The sequence below is a fragment of the Mandrillus leucophaeus genome, unplaced genomic scaffold (assembly GCF_000951045.1).
Source record: "Mandrillus leucophaeus isolate KB7577 unplaced genomic scaffold, Mleu.le_1.0 Scaffold110, whole genome shotgun sequence".
NCBI classification, from domain to species: Eukaryota; Metazoa; Chordata; class Mammalia; order Primates; family Cercopithecidae; genus Mandrillus; species Mandrillus leucophaeus.
In genome coordinates this window covers 6,315,641-6,336,014 of record NW_012099210.1, presented here as the reverse complement: position 1 = coordinate 6,336,014, position 20,374 = coordinate 6,315,641, and positions in this window count along the sequence as shown.

Sequence of the window (20,374 nt, the reverse complement as noted above, 5' to 3'; positions counted from 1 at the left end):
GTATAATAATTTAGAGTCTTAATTTCACTTGTTCTGGTTTTCTACTTTTTAGCACTTCTTTAATTTCTTCTTCTAACAACTGTGAAGTGGTCAAAAGGCAAAAAAGAGGAGGAAAGCAAAGAGGAAGAAGCCACAGGGTGTAGATAATCCACAAACAAGCTAATTGGTCCCTGGGTAATTGCTAACTCTCTTCAGCAGTCATGCAATGGAGATTTCTAGGAAAATGTAAATATACTGTTTATATCTGTTCAAATTTTATTTTCAAGTATGAAAGTACTAATCAGATGGGTTTAAGTATTTGATAAGAATCTCTAATCTATGGCTGTTTTCTAAATATTTGGACATTGTCATTGCTTTACCATGCAGTTTTATTTTTACTCAGCTGTAACTGAACACAATTCTAACTATAGCACTGGAAACTGGATTAGAAACTGTCTATTCTCCTCTGTGCCTTATTTCTCTTCTCTCTTCCTATTGTGGTTCTTACTCAGTTCTGTCAGTGACAAGCTATATAACCTTGTTCAATTATTTTACCATCATTAGACAAAAGGTTTTTAATTTCCTAAATACTAATATATTACAACATAAAGGTGTTTATGCATTCTTAATAACAATTAAATGGTGTCTATTTCATGAAAGTTACTTTGCTTCATCATGAAACAAACACAAGTGTTGGATAAATCACAATACCTGTTTTAAAGAACTAACATTCTAGTAGGGGAAAAAGCAGATGAAGACAAATGACCATAATGAGAAACCCTAAAATTTCTACTTGAAATTGTGAAAACAATATACAAAGAGAGAACTTCAACTCGTAAGGGGAGAGTGGATAAAATTGAGAAAATTGTATTTGATCTGGACTTCCAAAGACTGTAAAATTTTGACAGGCTGGGATGTCACAAGCAGTGGGAAATTATGAAGAATGGAAAGGAAGATAAAAGCTGTAGAGTTGGGAGGCACAGAGAATTTTTGGGAAAATGTACATAGTATGTTTGGTTGAAGCACTTAGTATATGTAAATGAGTTGTTGGACACAGGCTGTAAAGGCAAGCTGGGGCTTTAAAGTTCGGGGACAACGTGATTTGATAGTGTTTTTTTTTTTTTTTTAAGCAAAGCAGTTGTTCTTTACAATTATTTAACTTAATACCACATGGGGTACGAATAAGGAAAAGAGACTGGATAGGTAAGGTCAGTGAGGGAGCTGCTTCAATGGTCTTTTAGAAAGTAAATTCCCCTCAGCCAAAATGAAATTCAAGTATGAAGAATCACCTCCCCAAAGGAAAATGGGGAGTTTTAGAATAAAAGGCTATTCTAAAATAGCCTTTTAGAAAGGCTATTGAAAACTGAACTGGGACGGTAGTAATGGAAATTGTAAAAAGAGAGTAGATATAAAAGGTACTGTAATTGTGAAAGACAAACTACTCAAAGTGTAAACAGATACATTTTGTAGATAGAGGGAGAATAAAAATATTAATATTTCAAACTGGTTAAGAAGAGAATGATGGTTCCATTAAATGAAATAAGAAGATCCAAAGAAGAATCTGGTGTAACGAAGTTACTTGTAATTGTGGACACTGAGTACAAAGCACTAATAATTAACCAATTGGTCATTGAATGATGTGTACTTGAGTTTTTGGAGAGACTTTGGTATTGGAAATAATACCTTCGTTCAAACTGTAAAAGAGGATGAACTAACCAAAAATATACAGGCGAGAGTGAAGATGTAGCCTTAGAATAATGCCACAATTTGGAAGTTTGAGAAGAAAATATGACCCACAAATTACACAGAGAAAGCATCAAAAGAGAAAACAAGTAGTAAATGGTCCTAGAAATAAGAAAAAGAAAGAAAAAAATATAGCAGAGAGGTAAAAATAGCTAAAGGAAGAATGATGGTAAAATTTGCAATCATTTAAAGATTTACCATGCAATTTGAGTAACCAATGCTAAAATTATCCTCTAAATTTCAACGTAGATGTTTATGATAAATAATGTTTATTATCACAGCAAAGGTGTATTAAAAATTTTATTATGGGTGCCAGGCTAGTATTGAGGTTATGAATGGAAACATGGATGTGAAAACTGCTAATTATAAACATGAACCATCTTGGTCTTTAATAAATACAAAACTTCAACAGTCTAGGATGGTTAAAATTTGCTACTGCTCATTATCTTATCCCTAGAAAGGTCCCTCTTCATTCTCCTCAAACATAATTAACCTTAGAGCTCATGACTATGTCTCATTCTTCCCTCACTGTCATGCACGTTAGACTCCAATTCAACATCTTTGATAAGATATGCTAGGTAAGATTTATTGAGCCTTTTCTGAGTGTTAGGCACTAAAAAACAAACAAAACCCTCATTTAATTCTTAACATTACTCAGAATAATGAAGAATCTGGTTTCATTTTTGATGTTTGACTGCTGATAGCTTTCAGGCCCCACTTCTCTTCTTCTTTACTGCATCACATCTGAGAAAGGTGATATGAAAGCCAGGGATTCAGGGATTCCCTCCTTTGAGTTTACTTAAGTGGTCCAAGAATTCATACCTAAGAAAGGGCAGAGTCTGCATTTAAACTGAGTTTGATTTCAGAGTCCAGGCTTTGACTGCTACACTAATCTACTTCTCTTATTTCTTCCAATGAAAAGGTTCTCAGATGAACATCAATAATCGTGGCATTACACCTGAACAAATTAAAATATGTTAGGATAATAAAGTGAATAATGTGAGTTTAGAGATTTGGTAGTGATATTATCTAAACACAATGTTCATCGTGCTCTTAACACCTATATTTTATAATTAACATTCTTTGTAAGTATGAGATATTTGTGCATAATTTATCTCTCAAAGACTAAAAAGAGGAAATATTTCAGGGGCTTAAATGACTTTCATATATTACTATTAGCTGTCAATTTAAATTAATTGCATTAATTTATTAATCTTAATTCTTTTCAGGAGTACAACCACCTGTGCTTAAATTTATTTTTATAATCTAATAAGTTGTTACCTGAGTAAAAAACATTCAATGACATAGGATTCAGGCCTAGAAGATTTTTTTCTTACTTTCTGCTTTAGCTGCTCATCTTCAACTGTCAACACAATCCAATCTTTACCAGCACCGTTAGAATTGACATTGGAATCTGCAGCAGTATTTGTCTTAATCCAATATTTGTCTCATTGCCAGTTCTTACTCTCAGTATTTACCTTATTCCCGAGTGTTTTAATTTTTGTATTTGTTATGCCTTTTCTTCTCCCAAAGACTCATCTTATCAGGTTTTCTCTCATTGCATCTGTAAATGACGGTGCAGTGTATGCATGTGTAATGCAGGACATTGCAAAATTCCAAATAGAGGCTAGATGAGCTCAGCAGGTGAATTCCAAATTACCAAGCCATTGCTCTCAACTTTCATAAATTTAAGCAGCAGTGACAAATAGTCACTGCTATGGGCTTGGCTAGACTTCAGGCCTGGAGGAAAAAATGTAATTATTAATAGATAGTCAATTATTGCAGCTTTAACCTTTGTCTCCTTCTTTCCTCCCTCCCTCCTTTCTTTCTTCCTTGCTTTCTTCCTTTCTTCCTCCCTCCCTCTTTCCCTCCCTCCTTCCCTCCTTCCTCCCCTTTTTCCTTCCTTCCTTCCTTCCTTCCTTCCTTCCCTCCTTCATTTCTGCTTTTCCCTTTTTCTCTTCCCAAATGTAAGGAATATTTGCATGATAAATTTTATATTGTATTACTTAAACTATGTTAATATAGACCAAGAGAACGGGAAACATATCAAAACTTACACACTTGTACAGATAGATACAACTCATGGATGGCAAGATAAAAGAAAGTCTTTATATTATTATATTTAATATAATACAATAAAAGCAAGGATACTGGGTTTCTCATAAAAATAAAATCACGGAGTAGTCTTCATGGCATAGAACTTTTGATCATGATTATGATAAAAATTAATTTTAGTAAATATACTTTAATGAATACTGAAACATAAAATAATTTAGTAAATTTGTTCTTACTTTACAAATTGGATTTAATTTCCCTCTCAAAAAATAATTGAAAACCACTTTTAATTTGCATAAATAAATGTACTTGGTGTGTGTGTGCATGTGTAAACAATTTTTTAACTTGATAGGAATGATACAACTGAATAGAAAAAAAACAGTAATGATGTAGGAGTGAAAGGGTTGCATTATGGCAAAAACTGACTTTCTGATAGCCTTAGAAAATGTGCACAGGGAAAGAAGGAAGATAAAATCTGTGAATATCTAATGAATATTATGAGTCTTTCAACGAAGATAAGTGTGACTCCTGATGTATATACATAGTTAAAATCCACATGCTGAAAAGGAATAAAGTGATTTTTTTATGTTGTATACTTTATTCAATGAAGAAATAGAATTGATATACGTAAGCTAAGTCTAAGAGCATTGCTGACGTAATTTTTCTTAAAAAGAGATAAGCAGTATTTTTACCTTGCACCACTGGTAAAATGATGAGAACAGAATCTACCCCAGATGGTCCTGCTGAAGCCCCATGATTAATGACTCAGATTTTAAAAAGGCACTCCAGGTGATTTCTATGTCCTTCAAGAGGGAATCCTCTCTTCTTAAACTTCCAACACCTTCTCTCCTACCCTCATTTTCAGATGTGTATTTCAGTGATAAGATTGAGCCAAACAAAGGAGAACCTTCAGCAACTTATCCGCCTAAGCCATTTAATGCAAGGAGGTCTGCTCTTCCTGGATTTCTTAAACATTTGCATATGTTAGGGCTATGCTTTCTTTCACTCAGCCTGGGACTGAAGAAGGGATAAGGGAGAAGCACAGTGGATAATCTCTGGCAAACAGGTTGATAGGAAGAGACGTATTAAAACACTTCTGTGGTTGAAGGATGAAGAAAAACACTGAATGATGTTCTGCAATGTCAGATATTAGATACAGAGAATCTGCAATATACAGGGTAGACCCAAAATGATATAGCACACTTGCAACTTATCTGGAGATTGAGAAAGCAGTGGTTTATTGGTCATTACCATGAAAACTTTGGTCCAGATGCGGTGGCTCACACCTTCAATCTCAGCACTTTGCGGGTCCAAGGCAGGCGGATCACTTGAGGTCAGGAGTTTGAGACAAGCCTGGCCAAAATGGCGAAACACCGTCTCTACTAAAAATACAAAAATTAGCCCGGTGTGGTGGCTCGTGCCTGTAATCCCAGCTACTCAGGAGGCTGAGGCATGAGAATCGCTTGAACCTGGGAGTGGGAGGTTACAGTGAACCGAGATAGTGCCACTGCACTCCAGCCTGGGAGACAGAGCAAGACTCCATCTCAAAAAAAAAAAACAAAAAAAAAAAAAAACCCCACAAAAGAACTTTGTATTTCATTCAGCATACTTCTGGGTGCTACATGTATTTCTTATACCAATAGTTGAGAAGCTGTATTAGGAAATTAGTCACCAGATGTTTGGATTGTGATCTCTGTCAGCTAAAATGAAATTTGGAGTACACTTTATAAACTTATTTATCATCTATTACAATATTAAATACATATCTATATTATACAACATACACAAATAAAATATGAAAGAGAGTAGACCACTGTTGCTTGACGATTTGCTCTCCAGTGATTGCTTTCCTGTCATCATGTATTGCTACCTTAAGAAGGTACATACCTGACTTTGGAGACCACTACTTTAAAGCAACTGCCAGCAAAGTACAGGTTGAATGGCAAATCTCGCCTGCCACTTGATTTTTGTACTGTTCACTAGCTAAAAATGCTTTTTGCATTTCAAAAAGTTTTGACCATGCGTGGTGGTGCAAGTCTGATGTCTCAGCTATTTGGGAAGCTGAGGTGAGAGGTTCCTTAAAGTCCTGGAGTTGGAGGCCAGCCTGGAAAAAATCATGAGACCCCATCTCTAAAAGAAAATTTTTAATGATTGGAAACAAAAATAAAACTATGATTTTATGACATATGAAAATTAGATGGCATTTTTCAATAAATAAAGTTTTATCGACACAAAGTCGTGCTCACTTGTTTTGTTTATTTCCTATAGTTGCTTTTTGGCAAACAATGGCAGAAATGTGTAGCTGTGACAGAGAAGGTGTGGCCCACAGTGCCTTAAATATTTACTATATGACTGTTTACAACAAAAGTTTGCTAACCCCTGATTTAGAGGATAATGCCTTGCTCCATATAAACTCCTCCTCCTCACATTATACGAACTACCTTTACACTCAAGGCCCTTGTTTTCTCTCTGTCCTTTTCTGTATTCTGAAGCTGACAGTCAAGTCAAATGATCCTGATATAGTTTGGCTCTGTGTCCCCACACAAACCTCATGTTGAATTGTAATTCTCAACGTTGGGGGAGGGAGCTGGTGGGAAGTGATTGAATCATGGAGGTGATTTCCCCTTGCTGTTCTTGCCACAGTGAGTGAGTTCTTATGAGATCTGCTTGTTTAAAAGTGTGTAGCACTTACCCCTTTGCTCTCTCTCTCCTGCTCCACCCTTGTGAAAATCTGCCGGCTTCCCCTTTGCCTTTCGCCATGATTGTAACTTTTCTGAGGCCTCCCCAGCCATGCTTCCTGTACAGCCTGCAGAACTGTGAGTCAGTTAAACCTCTTTTCGTCATAAATTACCCAGTCTCAGGTAGTTCTTTATAGCAATGTGGGAATGGACTAATGCAATCCTAAAGGCTGATAAAGTGCTCATTGGTGTTCATATGAAATTGGTGTTTACTTTGAATAAAAATATACAAAATAAACCTAGAACAACTAGAAACTTTTATTTATTTTTCATTCCAGCCCCAAAAATTTCCTCACATTGTTCACTCTATTTCTCTGTGCCTCTTCTCTAACTTGATCAATGCATCTTCGGATAACTTGTCCTCCATTGATGAACTTTCTTCTCCTCTTGCCGCCCTTTCCTTTGAACAATGGGTAGCACCAAAAGATGAAACAATTGAATGAGATATGTATGTCCTAGTTTCCTCCATAGGTTGGCTGAATCCATACATTGGGCCTGAGATTATGGAGACATAAGACAAACTCACAGATTAACATTTCTTTAGATATTTTTGTGTAAAATCCAAAATTGTAACACTTTAATTTTATAGTAGATTATTTTTAACGTTGCACCAAACTTATTTTTTTAGAATCTATTCTTTAATAAATGTTTACTAATTTTATACTTGTTTGAGACTGGCAAAGAGTGATTCCTTAAACTACATCTTTACATATGAAAGGTGCTAAGTATTAATATGTAAAATTTGTATTTTCTTTACATTTACTTTAAATTATTGCCCTCCAAAATCAGGTATGCACCTTCTTAGGGTAGAAATACTTGATGACAGGAAGGCAATCACTGGATAGCAAACAGTCATGCATAGTGTTCTACTCCCTTTGATATATTATTTGTGTATGTTTTATAACATAAATGATAACTTTTCCTCTTTTAAAATCTCCTTCTGGACTTCCCTCCCATTTAAAAATGACTCTTTCTTTTCTCTATATCAAAAATCAATACACAAAAGACTAGAACTTAATTTATATGAACATGTCTAAATTGTATTTGCACATTGTTATCCATATAGGTTTCTTGTTATGTTTCATATATTTGGAAATATAATAAAATGATGAAAAAATTATAATAGACTATAAAATTATTTGAGGCTGGTCATGATGTTGGGTACCTGTAATCTCACCACCTTGAGAGACCATGTCAGGAGGATTGCTTAGACCCAGGAGTTGAAGGCGGCAGTGAGCTATGATTACACCACTGCATTCCAGCCTGGGTGACAGAGCAAGACAGTATCTCAAAAAAAAAAAAAAAAAAAAGAAAGAAAAGAATTAATTGGTTTAAAAATACACTTTATGTTCCATATATGTAACATTGCTGATAAATGTAAGGGGCTTACTTTACCTTTGTTTCCTAGAGAAAGAATATGCCCTTGATTACTAGTACACTAGGTAATGAACACGTCTGCTAACTATGAACTGCTATGTATGTTCAACTACCGGGTGAGAAAGAGTGCTCAACCTAAGATGTCTATATTACATGTCACTACTTAGAATAGAGATTTTCTTCTTGGAATAGAATTTTTCATGAATTGGCTAAAAAAGTCATACACTCCATGCAGCCTTCTGCAGTACCATCTGGAAGGAAATTAACAATCTGGAAATAGAGTCTGGGTGGAATCCTTTGCACTTCACTGCTGGTGGACAGCATAGACCAGTTGCATTTTAACAGATGTGCAAAATCCTTTGCAAGTTGATATTATGCTTTCATGGATTCAAAGGAAATAAGGTACAAAATCTGCTGTATAAAACCAAAGACACAAATCTAAATTCTTTATTTCTAATTTTTGTTTAAGTCTTTCATACTATATTACATATCCACAATAGATTGCCAATACATCACATTAATGAAGATATTGACATGTTATGCTAATGACTGTTTATTGCATTTGTGAAAATACCTCCAAGAAATCCAGAAAAATGACAGTAAAAATATGGAATTAATGTTAAAAAGTATAAGTAGTGAATAACCTAAAATTATTTTTAAACTAGATACATTAGATGAAATTTAATCTTTTTAATACAATCATTGCAAAAAAAATTTTAACTAGAATCCTGATATTAAATATATTTTCTAAACATGTGGTCTTTGCTTCTTTTCTCAGAAATTTTCCAGCTGCTTTCTTAGTTTTCTTTCCTTTCTAGAATATTCCATTACTTATTATAGAATGACTTCTTTCAAAAATGTTTAAATATACAGAGTTTCTTTAGCTAATAAAATGTGAAAACAAAATTCTGAATGAAAACACCAAAATAAGCATCTCAGAATGCAGCCTTCTCCTGCTTTGATATAACCTACTAGTTTCCCTTTATTGGAAATATTTGCCCAATAAGTAATTTTTAAAGTAGATGTTTTGTCTTAATTTCTGTCGTGGAGTTGGATCATTCTATTCCTGTGCAGTTAAGATATCCAGACTCTAGAAATATACTTAATTCAGCATAATCCTAAAAACTTGAAATAAGCGAATTTGACTGAATATACAAGTCATCCTTTAAGGGTAACTTTATGCTTTTAATACAGTAATCCTATTTCTATAAATCAATCCCATAGTGATATGGTTTGGCTGTGCCCTTACCCAAATCTCATCTTGAATTGTAGCTCCCATAATACCCATGTATCATGGGAGGGACCTGGTGAAAGGTAACCAACTCATGGGATGGATTTTTCCCATGCTGTTCTCATAATAGTGAATAAGTCTCATGAGATCTGATGGTTTTATAAGTGGCAGTTCCTCTGCACATGCTCTCTTGCCTGATGCCATGTAAGACGTGCCTTTACTGCTCCATCTCTTTCCACCATGATTGAAAGGCCTCCCCAGCCTTGTGGAACTTTGAGTCCATTAAACCTCTTTTTCTTTATAAATGACCCAGTCTGCAGTGTTTTTTCACAGCATCACGAAAATGGAATGATGCACATAGTAAAATTAGAATACAAACATCTTCATGCAAAAAATAAGCATTATTCAGAATTCAACTTAAAAAATTCATTAACTAATGTCACACTTATTGTAGAGTATCAGAATAAACATTATAACAATGAAAAATCACTCATGCCAAGTAACCACAGTTCTTTAAAAAATATACTTACTTTGAAATTTTTCTTCACACATTATTTCAAACTGTGTGCATTATTTTATAATGTTACAAAATTATTCTTAAACATAATTTTAACTGATTATGTAATATCCCATTATAAGGATTTTCAGAACTTAAACATATTTGTTTACTAGGTTATCATGAGTTGCTTTTAATAGCAAAAGATTGGATAATACATAATTGCCTTCTATTTAGGTATAGAACAAGCTTTGATATATTTTAACAATGGAATATCATGCAGCCAGTGTAAATGATGAAGTGAGTGAATATTTCCTTTCAAGAAAATAGGTTCGCCAATTAGAGTATATTTGTACTATTAGTACATGTAACTCACATAATTTCAAATAAAACATCATATGAAAACAAAATTGTAGTTTTATTAACCTGGCTCCTAAATCTAAGCCATAAATTTTATCTAATGTTAAAATTAAGAAAAGAAATTTCATAGTAAAATAAATGCTGTTAAATATATTGATAAGTGGAGTGGTAAACAGAAAACAATCATGCATTTGCTAGGATTCTTAACTGTAAGTTAAAAAAAAATTGACTGGGAAATTTAAGTAGAACCAAGCAGCAAGCGATTGGCTTGAAAAATGTTCAAGTAGACAGCACTGCACTGCTTCTGGGCACACATTAATTTTACCACTCTCTTCCCCTACCACTTCTGAGATTGGAACCTGATCTACATCTGGAATAACTGTCACTGATGTGTCTGGAAACTGAATGTCTGCCACTGTCGCCAAAGTGGACTCCTGTAAGCTCTACTTCTTCATATCACTAGTGTACCATTTGATACCGAACTGAGAACAGTCTGGTGGTGATGATACTTCTAGCAGACTGTTCAGTGACACCCAGAATGCATTGAACTTCCGCTAGAAAAAGAAAAATAATTTTGCTCAAAATACATTCATACTCAAAATATAAACTACATGAAATGGCAACCCACCATTGATACATACAACCTGGAAAATTAGAGCATCCCAAAACTCTAGGTAGAAGAATATAAAAGACCATATAATTTGTTTCATTTTAAATGAAATAAAATAGAAAGCATCGTAAAAAGCAAGAGGCTATGAAAAAAAGGAGATACTTTAAAAAATTAAGCCCGTATGTGAAAACGTGTTATAATAAAAATTAAAAAGTCAACGGGCATAAAAGTCTACACTGACTAGCCAAACATAGGATTAGCAAATTGGAAAGTAACATGAAGAAAAGCTTCAGTTAAACATCCAAATATAAAAGACGTGAGGAAACATGAATGTAAAAAGACATAGAATAAACATGCCAATATAGACCTAAGAGCATTTGTGATAAAGTAAAGAATATCAAAAAATGGAATGAGATAATAGCCAAAGATAATAAATTAGCACTGATGAAGCTGTGAGTCTTCAGATTTGGAAATCATGAGACTTATGATAAATTTAGACATGCAAAGTGTTTGTAATAAAACTGCAGAACATTAGGTATAAATAAAGAGATCTTTAAAAATACCAGGAAAAAGTTCAAAGTACCTCTATAGAGTAACACTCATAGTAGCAAGTGTCTTTATACAACAACAGATACCTTAAGATTATTTCAAAATTTCAGTAGTGAATTTTTTATTTCCAGGTCTGTTTGGTTCTTTCTTTAAATGGGTGTGTCATCTTTTAACCCTTGGATTGTTTTACTGTTTTTCTTGGATGGGGTTTCAATCTTCTCTTGTATTGTGGTGAGTTTCCTTGCCATCCAGATTCCTAATTCTATGTCTGACATTTCAGCCATTTAAATATGGTTAGAATTAATTGCAGTGGAGCTAGCATGATCAGTTGGAGGTAAAAAGACACTCTGGGTTTTTGAGTTGCCAGAGTTCTTCCGTTAATTCTTTCTCATCTGGGAGAGTGAATGTTCCTTTATCCTTTGAAGTTGTGCTTTGAATGGGGCTTTTTGTTACTATCATTTTTTTGCCTATGGGGGTTTGACTGTGGCACAAGTTTGGTATAGTTGAATGGCTTCATTCCTGAGTGGCTTTAGAGAGCAAGGACCAGCCCCACACTCCTGGGCTGTATGTTCTAACCATAGGAGGCTAGGTCTAAGTCCAGCTTTGTCCTCTAGCTCCTCAAAGTCAAGCTCCAGTTGTGGTGGAGGGACTGAGGTTCTCCCAGGTCACTGGCAACTGCACTCCATAGGAGAAGGCAGTAGGGGTATGGGTGCAAGTGCTCTGGTGGGGAGAATGGGTACCCCACAGGGAGGATACACTCCAGTGGAGGATATCACAAGCAGGAGTTGCTCCAATGAGGGCACCATGGGCAAGAGATGCTCCAGCAGGGGCAGCAGTGGCACAGCAGATGGGAGCACTCCATCAGGGTTGCTGCAAGTAAGATGTGCTCTGGTATAAGGGGCACTGTGGGCAGGGGACACTTCTGCATAGGAGCACATAGACTAAGCTAAAGAAAGAATCTCAGAGTTTGAAAACTGGGCCTTGGAAGCAACACAGAAAAACAAAAATAAAGATAAAAGAATTTTAAATAATGAACAAAACCTCTGAGAAATATGGGATTATGTAGAGACTAAACCTTATAGGCATTTCAGAAAGAGAAGGAGACAGAGCAAGCAACTTGGAAAACATACTTAAGAATATATTCCTTCACTTGGACTCAGGAAGGGGAACATCACACACCGGGGCCTATCATGGGGAGGGGGGAGGGGGGAGGGATGGCATTGCGGGTTATAACTGATGTAAATGACGAGTTGATGGGTGCTGACGAGTTGATGGGTGCAGCACACCAACATGGCACAAGTATACATATGTAACAAACCTGCACGTTATGCACATGTACCCTAGAACTTAAAGTATAATAATAATAATAAATAAAAAAATAAAATAAAATAAACAATAGACAATGAAAAAAAAAAGAATATATTCCACAAAAATTTTCCCAATTTCTAGAAGTCAACATGCAAATTCAAAAAATTCAGAGAACTATGTATTTCTAGAAGTCAACATGCAAATTCAAGAAATTCAGATAACTATGTATGTGAGATAATATGTATTAAGTAAGATGTCCATCCCCAAGACAAAGAGTCCTCAGATTTTCCAAGGTCAACCTGAAAGAAAAAATCTTAAAGGCAGATAGAGAGAAAGGGCGGGTCATCTACAATGGGAACCATATCAGGTGAACAGTCAACCTTTCAGTGGAAACCTCACAGGCCAGAAGAGATTTGAGGCTTATTTTTAATATCCTCATAGAAAAGAAATTCCAACTGAGAATTTTATATCCCACCAACCTAAGCTTCAAAAGAGAAGGAAAAATTAAATCATTTTCAGACTAGCAAATGCTAAGGGAATTCATTACCACTAAACCTGCCTTATAAAAGCTCCTAAAGAGAGTGCTAAACATGGAAATGAAAGAACAGTAACTGCCACCACAAAATGCTACTTAGGCCTATGTCGCATTGACACCATAATGCAACTATACAATTAAGTCTACATACCAACCAGCTAATAGCATAATGATAGGATCAATTCCTCAGATATCAATATTGACTCTGAATGTAAATGGGCTACACATGCCACTTAAAAGGCATAGAGTGCCTAGTTAAATAAAGAAGCAAGACCCAACTGCCTGGTGTCTGCAAGAGACCCATCCCACAACCAACAATACCCAAAAGCTCAAAAGACAGGTATAGAGAAAGATCTTTTAATCAAATGGAAAACAAAGAAGAGCAAGGGTATATCTTATACCAGATAAAGCAGACTTTAAGCCAACCATGATCAAAAAGGACAAAGAATAGCATTACATAATAGTAAATGATTTAATTCAATAAGAAGACTTAACTATCCCAAATATATATGCACCCAACACTGGAACACCCAGATACACAAAACTACTCCTTAGAAATCTATTAAGAGATTTAGACAACAATACAATAATATTGGGGGACTTCAACATACCACTGACAGTGCTCGACAGATCACTGAGGCAGAAAACTAACAAATATATTCTGGATATAAATTTGGTGCATAACCAATTAGACCTAATAGAAAACTGCAGAATACTCCACCAATCAACCACATAATATTCATTCTTCTCATCTACACACAGCATATGCTCTATGATCAATCACACGCTCAGCCATAAAGCAAGTCTCGGCAAATTAAAAAGGAAAAGAAATCATATCATTTATACTCTGAGAATACAGCACACACACAAAATATTATAGAAATCAATACTAAAAAGATCTATCTAAACCACACAATTACATGGAAGTTAAACAATCTGCTCCTGAATGGCTTTTGAGGAAATAATGAAATTAAGGCAGAAATTTTAAAGATGCTTTGAAAATAATGAAAACAGAAACAACATAACAGAGCCTTTGGAACACAGCTAAAGCAATATTAAGAGGAAAGTTTATCGCACTAAATGCCTACATCAAGAAGTGAGGAAGATTTCAAATTAACAGCCAGCTGTTGCACCTAGAGGAACTAGAAAAACAAGAGTAGACCAACTCCAAACCTAGCAGAAAAGAAATAACCAAACTCAGACTTGAACTGAAAAAAATTGAGATGTGAAAATTCATACAAAGGATCAATGAAGGGTTGGGAATGGTCACTTATACCTATAATCCCAGCACTTTGGGAGGTGAGGCAGGCGGATCACGAGACCAGGCATTCGAGACCAGCCTGCCCTACATGGTGAAACCCCATCTCTACTAAACATACAAAAATTAACCAGGCATGGTGGCACATGCCTGTAATCCCAGCTACTCAGGAGGATGAGGCAGGAGAATCGCTTGAACCCAGGAGGTTGAGGATGCAGTGAGCTGAGATTGCATCATTGCACTCCAGCCTGAGCGACACAGTGAGACTCCATCTAAAAAAAAAGAGAAGGAAACGCAAGTTGGTTCTTCAAAAGGTTAAACTATGCTAATAAACCACTAGTTAGATTAATACAGAGAAAAAGAGAAGATCCAAATAAACACAATCAGAAAAGACAAAGGTGACATTACAACCAACCCCACAGGAACACAAAAAATCCTCAGAGACTATTATGAACACCTCTAAGCACATAAACTATAAATCCTAGAAGAAACTGATAAATTCCTGGAGATACAAGCCCCCCAAGACTGAACTAGGAGCAAATTTAAACCCTGAACAGACCAATAATGAGTTCCAAAATTGAATCAGTAATAAATATCCCACCAACCAAAAAAAGCCTGGGACCAGATGGATTCACACCCGAATTCTACCAGATGTACAAATAGTTGGTACCATGCCTTCTGAAACTATTCCAAAATAATGAGGAGGAGGGACTCCTTCCTAATTTTTTCTATGAAGCCAGGATCTTTCTGATACAAAAGCCTGCCAGAGACACAGCAACAACTAAATTCCAGGCCAATATCCCTGATAAACATAGACACAAAATTCTTTAATAAAATACTAGGAAACTGAATCCAGTAGCATATCAAAAAGTTAATTAACCGTGATCAAGTAGACTTTATCTCTAGGATGCAAGGTTGGTTTATCTTACTCAAATCAATAAATGTAATTCACCATATAACCAGAACTGACAACAAAGACCATATGACCATCTCAATAAACACAGAAAAGATCTTCAATAAAATTCAACACCCACTCATGTTAAAAGTCTTCAGCAAATTATGACAAATCTACAGTCAACATCCTACTGAATGAAGAAAATCTGCAGGTATTCACTTTAAGAACTGAAACAAAACAAGGATACCTACTCTCACCACTGCTATTTAGCATAGTATTGGAAGTTCTTGCCAGAACAATCAGGCACGAGAAAGAAATAAAAGGCATCCAAATAGGAATAGAGAAAGTCCAAATATCATATCATCTCTTTACAGATGCTATGACCTTATACCTAGAAAACCTCATAGACTCTGTCAGATGGCTTCTGGAAGTGATAAATGACTTCAGTAAAGTTTCAGGATATAAAATCAATATGCAAAAATTAGTAGCATTTCTATGCAGCAATAATAACCAAGCTCAAAGCCAAATCAAAAATACAGTATCATTTAGGATAGCTACAAAAATAATGTAATACCTAGAAATAAAGCTTGCCAAGAAGGTAAAAGATCTCTACAACAACAATTAAAAAACAGTACTGAAAGAAATCAGAGATGACACAGACAAATGGAAAAACATTCCATGCTCAAGGATAAGAAGAACAATAGTGGTAAAATGGCCATACTGCTCAGAGTAATCTGCAGATTCAATGCTATTTCTATCACAATACTAAAGACATTCTTCAGAGAATTAGAAAAACAATGTATTCTAAAATCCCTATGTAAACAAAAAAGGGCGCAAATAGGCAACACAATCCAAAGCAAAAAGAACAAAGTCAGAGGAATCACACTACCCAGCTTCAAACTATACTAAATGACTACAGTTTCCAAAATGTCATGGCATAGGTACAAAAACAGACACATAGCCCAATGGAAAAGGATAGAGAACCCAGAAATAATGCCATCCACCTACAGCCACCTGATCTTTGACAACGTTGACAATAACTGGCAATGGAGAAAGAACTCCCCATTTAATAAATAATGCTGAAACAATTGGCTAGCCATGTGCAGAAGACTGAAACTGGACTCCTTCCATTCACCATATACAAAAATTAACTCAAGATGGATTAGAGACTTAAATATAAGGCCAAAACCAATACAAACCATAGAAGAAAACCTAAGAAATACCATTGTGAACATTGGCCTTGGAAACAATTTATGACTAAGTCCCTGAAAGCAATTGCAACAAAAACACAAATTGACAACTAGGCACTAATTAATTTAAGAGCTTCAGCATAGCAAAAGAAACTATTAACAAAGTAAACAAGCAACCTATAGAATGGGAGGAAGTATTTACAAACTATGCATCCAACTACTGTCTAATATCCAGAATCTATAAGGAAATGTTTAAAAATCAACAAGAAACAAATAACCCTATCAAAAATGGGCAAAGGACATGGACAAAAACTTCTCAAAGAAGATATGCATGCAGCCCAAAAACATGAGGAAGTGCTCATGACCACTAATCATTAGAAAAATATGTATCAAAGCCACAGTGAGATACCATCTCACACTAGTCAGAATGCCTGTTGCTAAAAAGCCAAAAAACAATTGCTGGTGATGCTGCAGGGAAAAGAGAACATTTATACACTGCTGATGGGAATGTACATTAATTCAGCCATTGTGGAAAGCACCCCAGAGATTTCTCAAAGAACTTAAGGGTTGATTCAGCAATCCCATTATTGGGTATATATTCAAAGCAAAATAAACAGTTCTACCAAAAAGGCACATCTGTATGTTCATCACAGAACTATTCGCAATAGCAAATACATGGAATCAACCAAGATGCCCATCAATGGTGGACTGGACAAAGAAAATGTGATACATATACATCGTGGAATACTATGTAGCCATAAAAAGAATGAAATCATGTTTTTTACAACAACATTGATGGAGCTGGAGGCCATTATGCTAAGTGAACTAATACAGGAACAGAAAAACCAAATAAAACCAAATACATCATGTCCTCATTTACAAGTGGGAGCTAAGGATTGAATATACATGGGCACATAGATAGGAACAAGAGGCACTGTTGTCCGCTTGAAGGGGGAGTGTGCAAGGGGGGCATGCCTTGGAAGGCTACCTATTGGTACTATGCTCTCTGCCTTGGTGACAGGATCATTCTCACACCAAGCCTCAGTGACATGCAATTTACCCATATAACAAACCTGCACATATATCCCCGAACCTAAAATAAAAGTAGAAGAAAAAAATAAATTATTTTGTAGTAACAATGTGCTGAGAAAAAAAAAATGGGTCAATCTAGAATTCTATACACCGATAAACTGCTGTTCGAAAGTGAGGGAAAAATAAATATTTCAGGCAAAAAATGCTGAGCGTATTCTTCATCAAACCACATTAAATATACTCACAAAGAATGTTTTTAGAAAGAAAAAGTGAATTAAGAAGGACAAAATGAGAGACAAGAAGCAAAGGTAGACGAGAAGAGTTGGCAAATGTGAAGAGATAGGCATTTTAATAATTTGTTTCAATGTTGAAAGATGTACACTACATTCTTCACTTCTTGCCCCATTCTCTCAATCCTCCATCGCTTCGGGAAAGAATAAGCTACATGATTGGTGAGCTTTGTGGATGCTGACAATCATGTTTGGTTTAGTATCCTTTCCCTGGGACTCTGCCTACCTGCAAAATACTAGCATATTATGGTTTTTTCATGATTTTAGGAGTACAAATGTATATCAGAAAAGTTTGTAGTTTCCCATCACTACCTCTGACTAGTGAGATAATGTAATTTGGAAGAAAGCTACAAAGGCTATGTGGCTGTCACAGTAAGCTCTTTTTCATATTCACATCATTAGCACTACATAAAATAGTTTTGCCTCTATTTGCCTAATTTCATTTATTTAATTGGTTATTTACAAAGGGCATATTATCAACTTTTGCTGCAAAGATTAGGAACTTGGATAATTGACCCAGAAACTCCTTTGGGAAGCAAAATACTTGCAGTTAAAACATAATAAGGAAGCTTTAGAATTTAAGAAATTGTTGCGTGATTTGTTTTTTTTTACCATGTTGGATTAGCTGCAGGTTATGATGGCTCTGTACAGAAACTTTTTATAAAGTTAAAGCTGCAGGCATAGACCTTAGGACTTGAGTACTTGAATTACAGTCCTTGCAAATAGATGGTAGACCTTGACAACCTTAGCAAATATGGAACTGGCTTCGCAAGTCTTTAGCAATCAGAAACAGTAAAAGCAATAGTTCGATTATATAAAATGAAATGATATGAATTATTTTTAGACATCAGAATGTATTTTACCACTTTCGTTGGCTTTCTTGTCCATATTAGCAGTGGGAGAGGCTGGAGACTTTAAAAAGACAGTTTCGTTCCATGTTCATCAAAGAACCCCATCAAATGTGTGGCTTTAAACTGTAGTTGTCAGGTTGTGCCAGATGAACTGTTCCAATTTCTTATTCTTTTAAATGTTTCCAACCACATTTGGGACCAAGAGAAAAAAAAAGGTCTGCAAGAGACTAACCTTAGATTTTTTATAATCAGTCTATATATAGATGAGACGAGAGAGAGGCTATTAGAAACTAGAATAAATTTAAAGACTTGTAAAAGGATAAAGATAGCAAATGACTGTTATAAGTAAAAATATATTTACAAATACAAAGGCAAGCATCAAGGATGATAATATAGTTGACAAAAATTGATGTTGGAGGGAAGAAGTTACAAGCTAATTTCATTGTTATTCATAACATGTACCCAATGTATATTGTCTACCAAAAGGGGCAAACGATGTATATATATATATATGAAGGTAATCAGTAGAACAAATTTCAAAATAAAAATAGTAACCAAGAAGCTAAAATAGTGGAAATTAAATTATATACATTGATGTATGTGTTTCTGTGTATGTGTGTGCAAATGGGTATGTGTAAACACACATGAACACATATATACATACGTATCAGAACTAAGACCAAACGTATTTATCATAACAAAAAAAATGAAAATAAGCTTAGGTCACCTATTAAAGGAGTATTGTTCAAACTTGATTATAATTTTAACTCCATACTGTTCACCAGAAGCATAACAGAAAAAGAGATTTAGAAATATTAAAAATAAAATTATGAACAACATGTTCTAGGCAAATATAAAAAGAAATAAAAAATATACTGTGATTTTGTTATTCATTAAGGTAGAATTAAGAAAACAAATGCATGTTATTAAATTAATGTCTACAATTAAATAAGAAGGCATAAGACATAAATATCTCTACATATGTAATAAACACAGAAGCTGCTTTGATATGGTAGAAATTAGAGGGCATATAAAAACAGGCTAGGAATAAGACTTCATCAGTCTGCATTGGTTAATAATACCTATTACAATACTATAAAATAAGCAACTACATATAAAATTAACCAAATGATGGCACACCTTAATAATAGAAGCACATATTCTTTTCCTAAACCAATGGAAAAATATGCAAACTTTGGAGATATATTTGTCTACAAAGAAAATATTGTGTTTTGTAAATGCAAAAATACTGGCACCATTCTTTGCTAACACTGCAAATAAGAAAGTAATAACAAATCCCTAAAAGGTTGCTTTCACCTTTTGTTACAATACAGCAATAATGTCCAAAGCTGTTTATAAAATAGCTCTTTGTCAAAGGAAAAATACAAACAAAACATTAACGGTTTTTAGAAAAAGTTAAGAAAGTAAATATTAAATCTATGAACTAACACTAAAGAAGTAGTCAAAATTCTTAGCCATAAATATTAAATTTGATAATATAAAACATTTCAAATAAATAAATTCAGCATGCTGTTCATAAATGTCAGAGAAAGAACAAAAAATAATCAAGACAATAGAAGAATAAATAAATTAATAGGGTTAATATAGATAAAACCAGAAAATAATGTGCTCAGAGAGAAAAATAATAGAAGTAATAGATAAGATTGTTCTTTTATGATAATTACTAAGTGATATTTATTATTTAAGAGAAAATGAAAATGACAAGGGGAAAATATTCTAAGATTTATGACACTTTACTTTTGTTTCTTTCCAATACTTATGGCTAACATTTTGTTTCTTTTTTTTTTTTTACAGAATCTCACTCTGTCTCCTGGGCTAGAGTGCAGTGGTGTGGTCTATGCTCACTGCAACCTCCA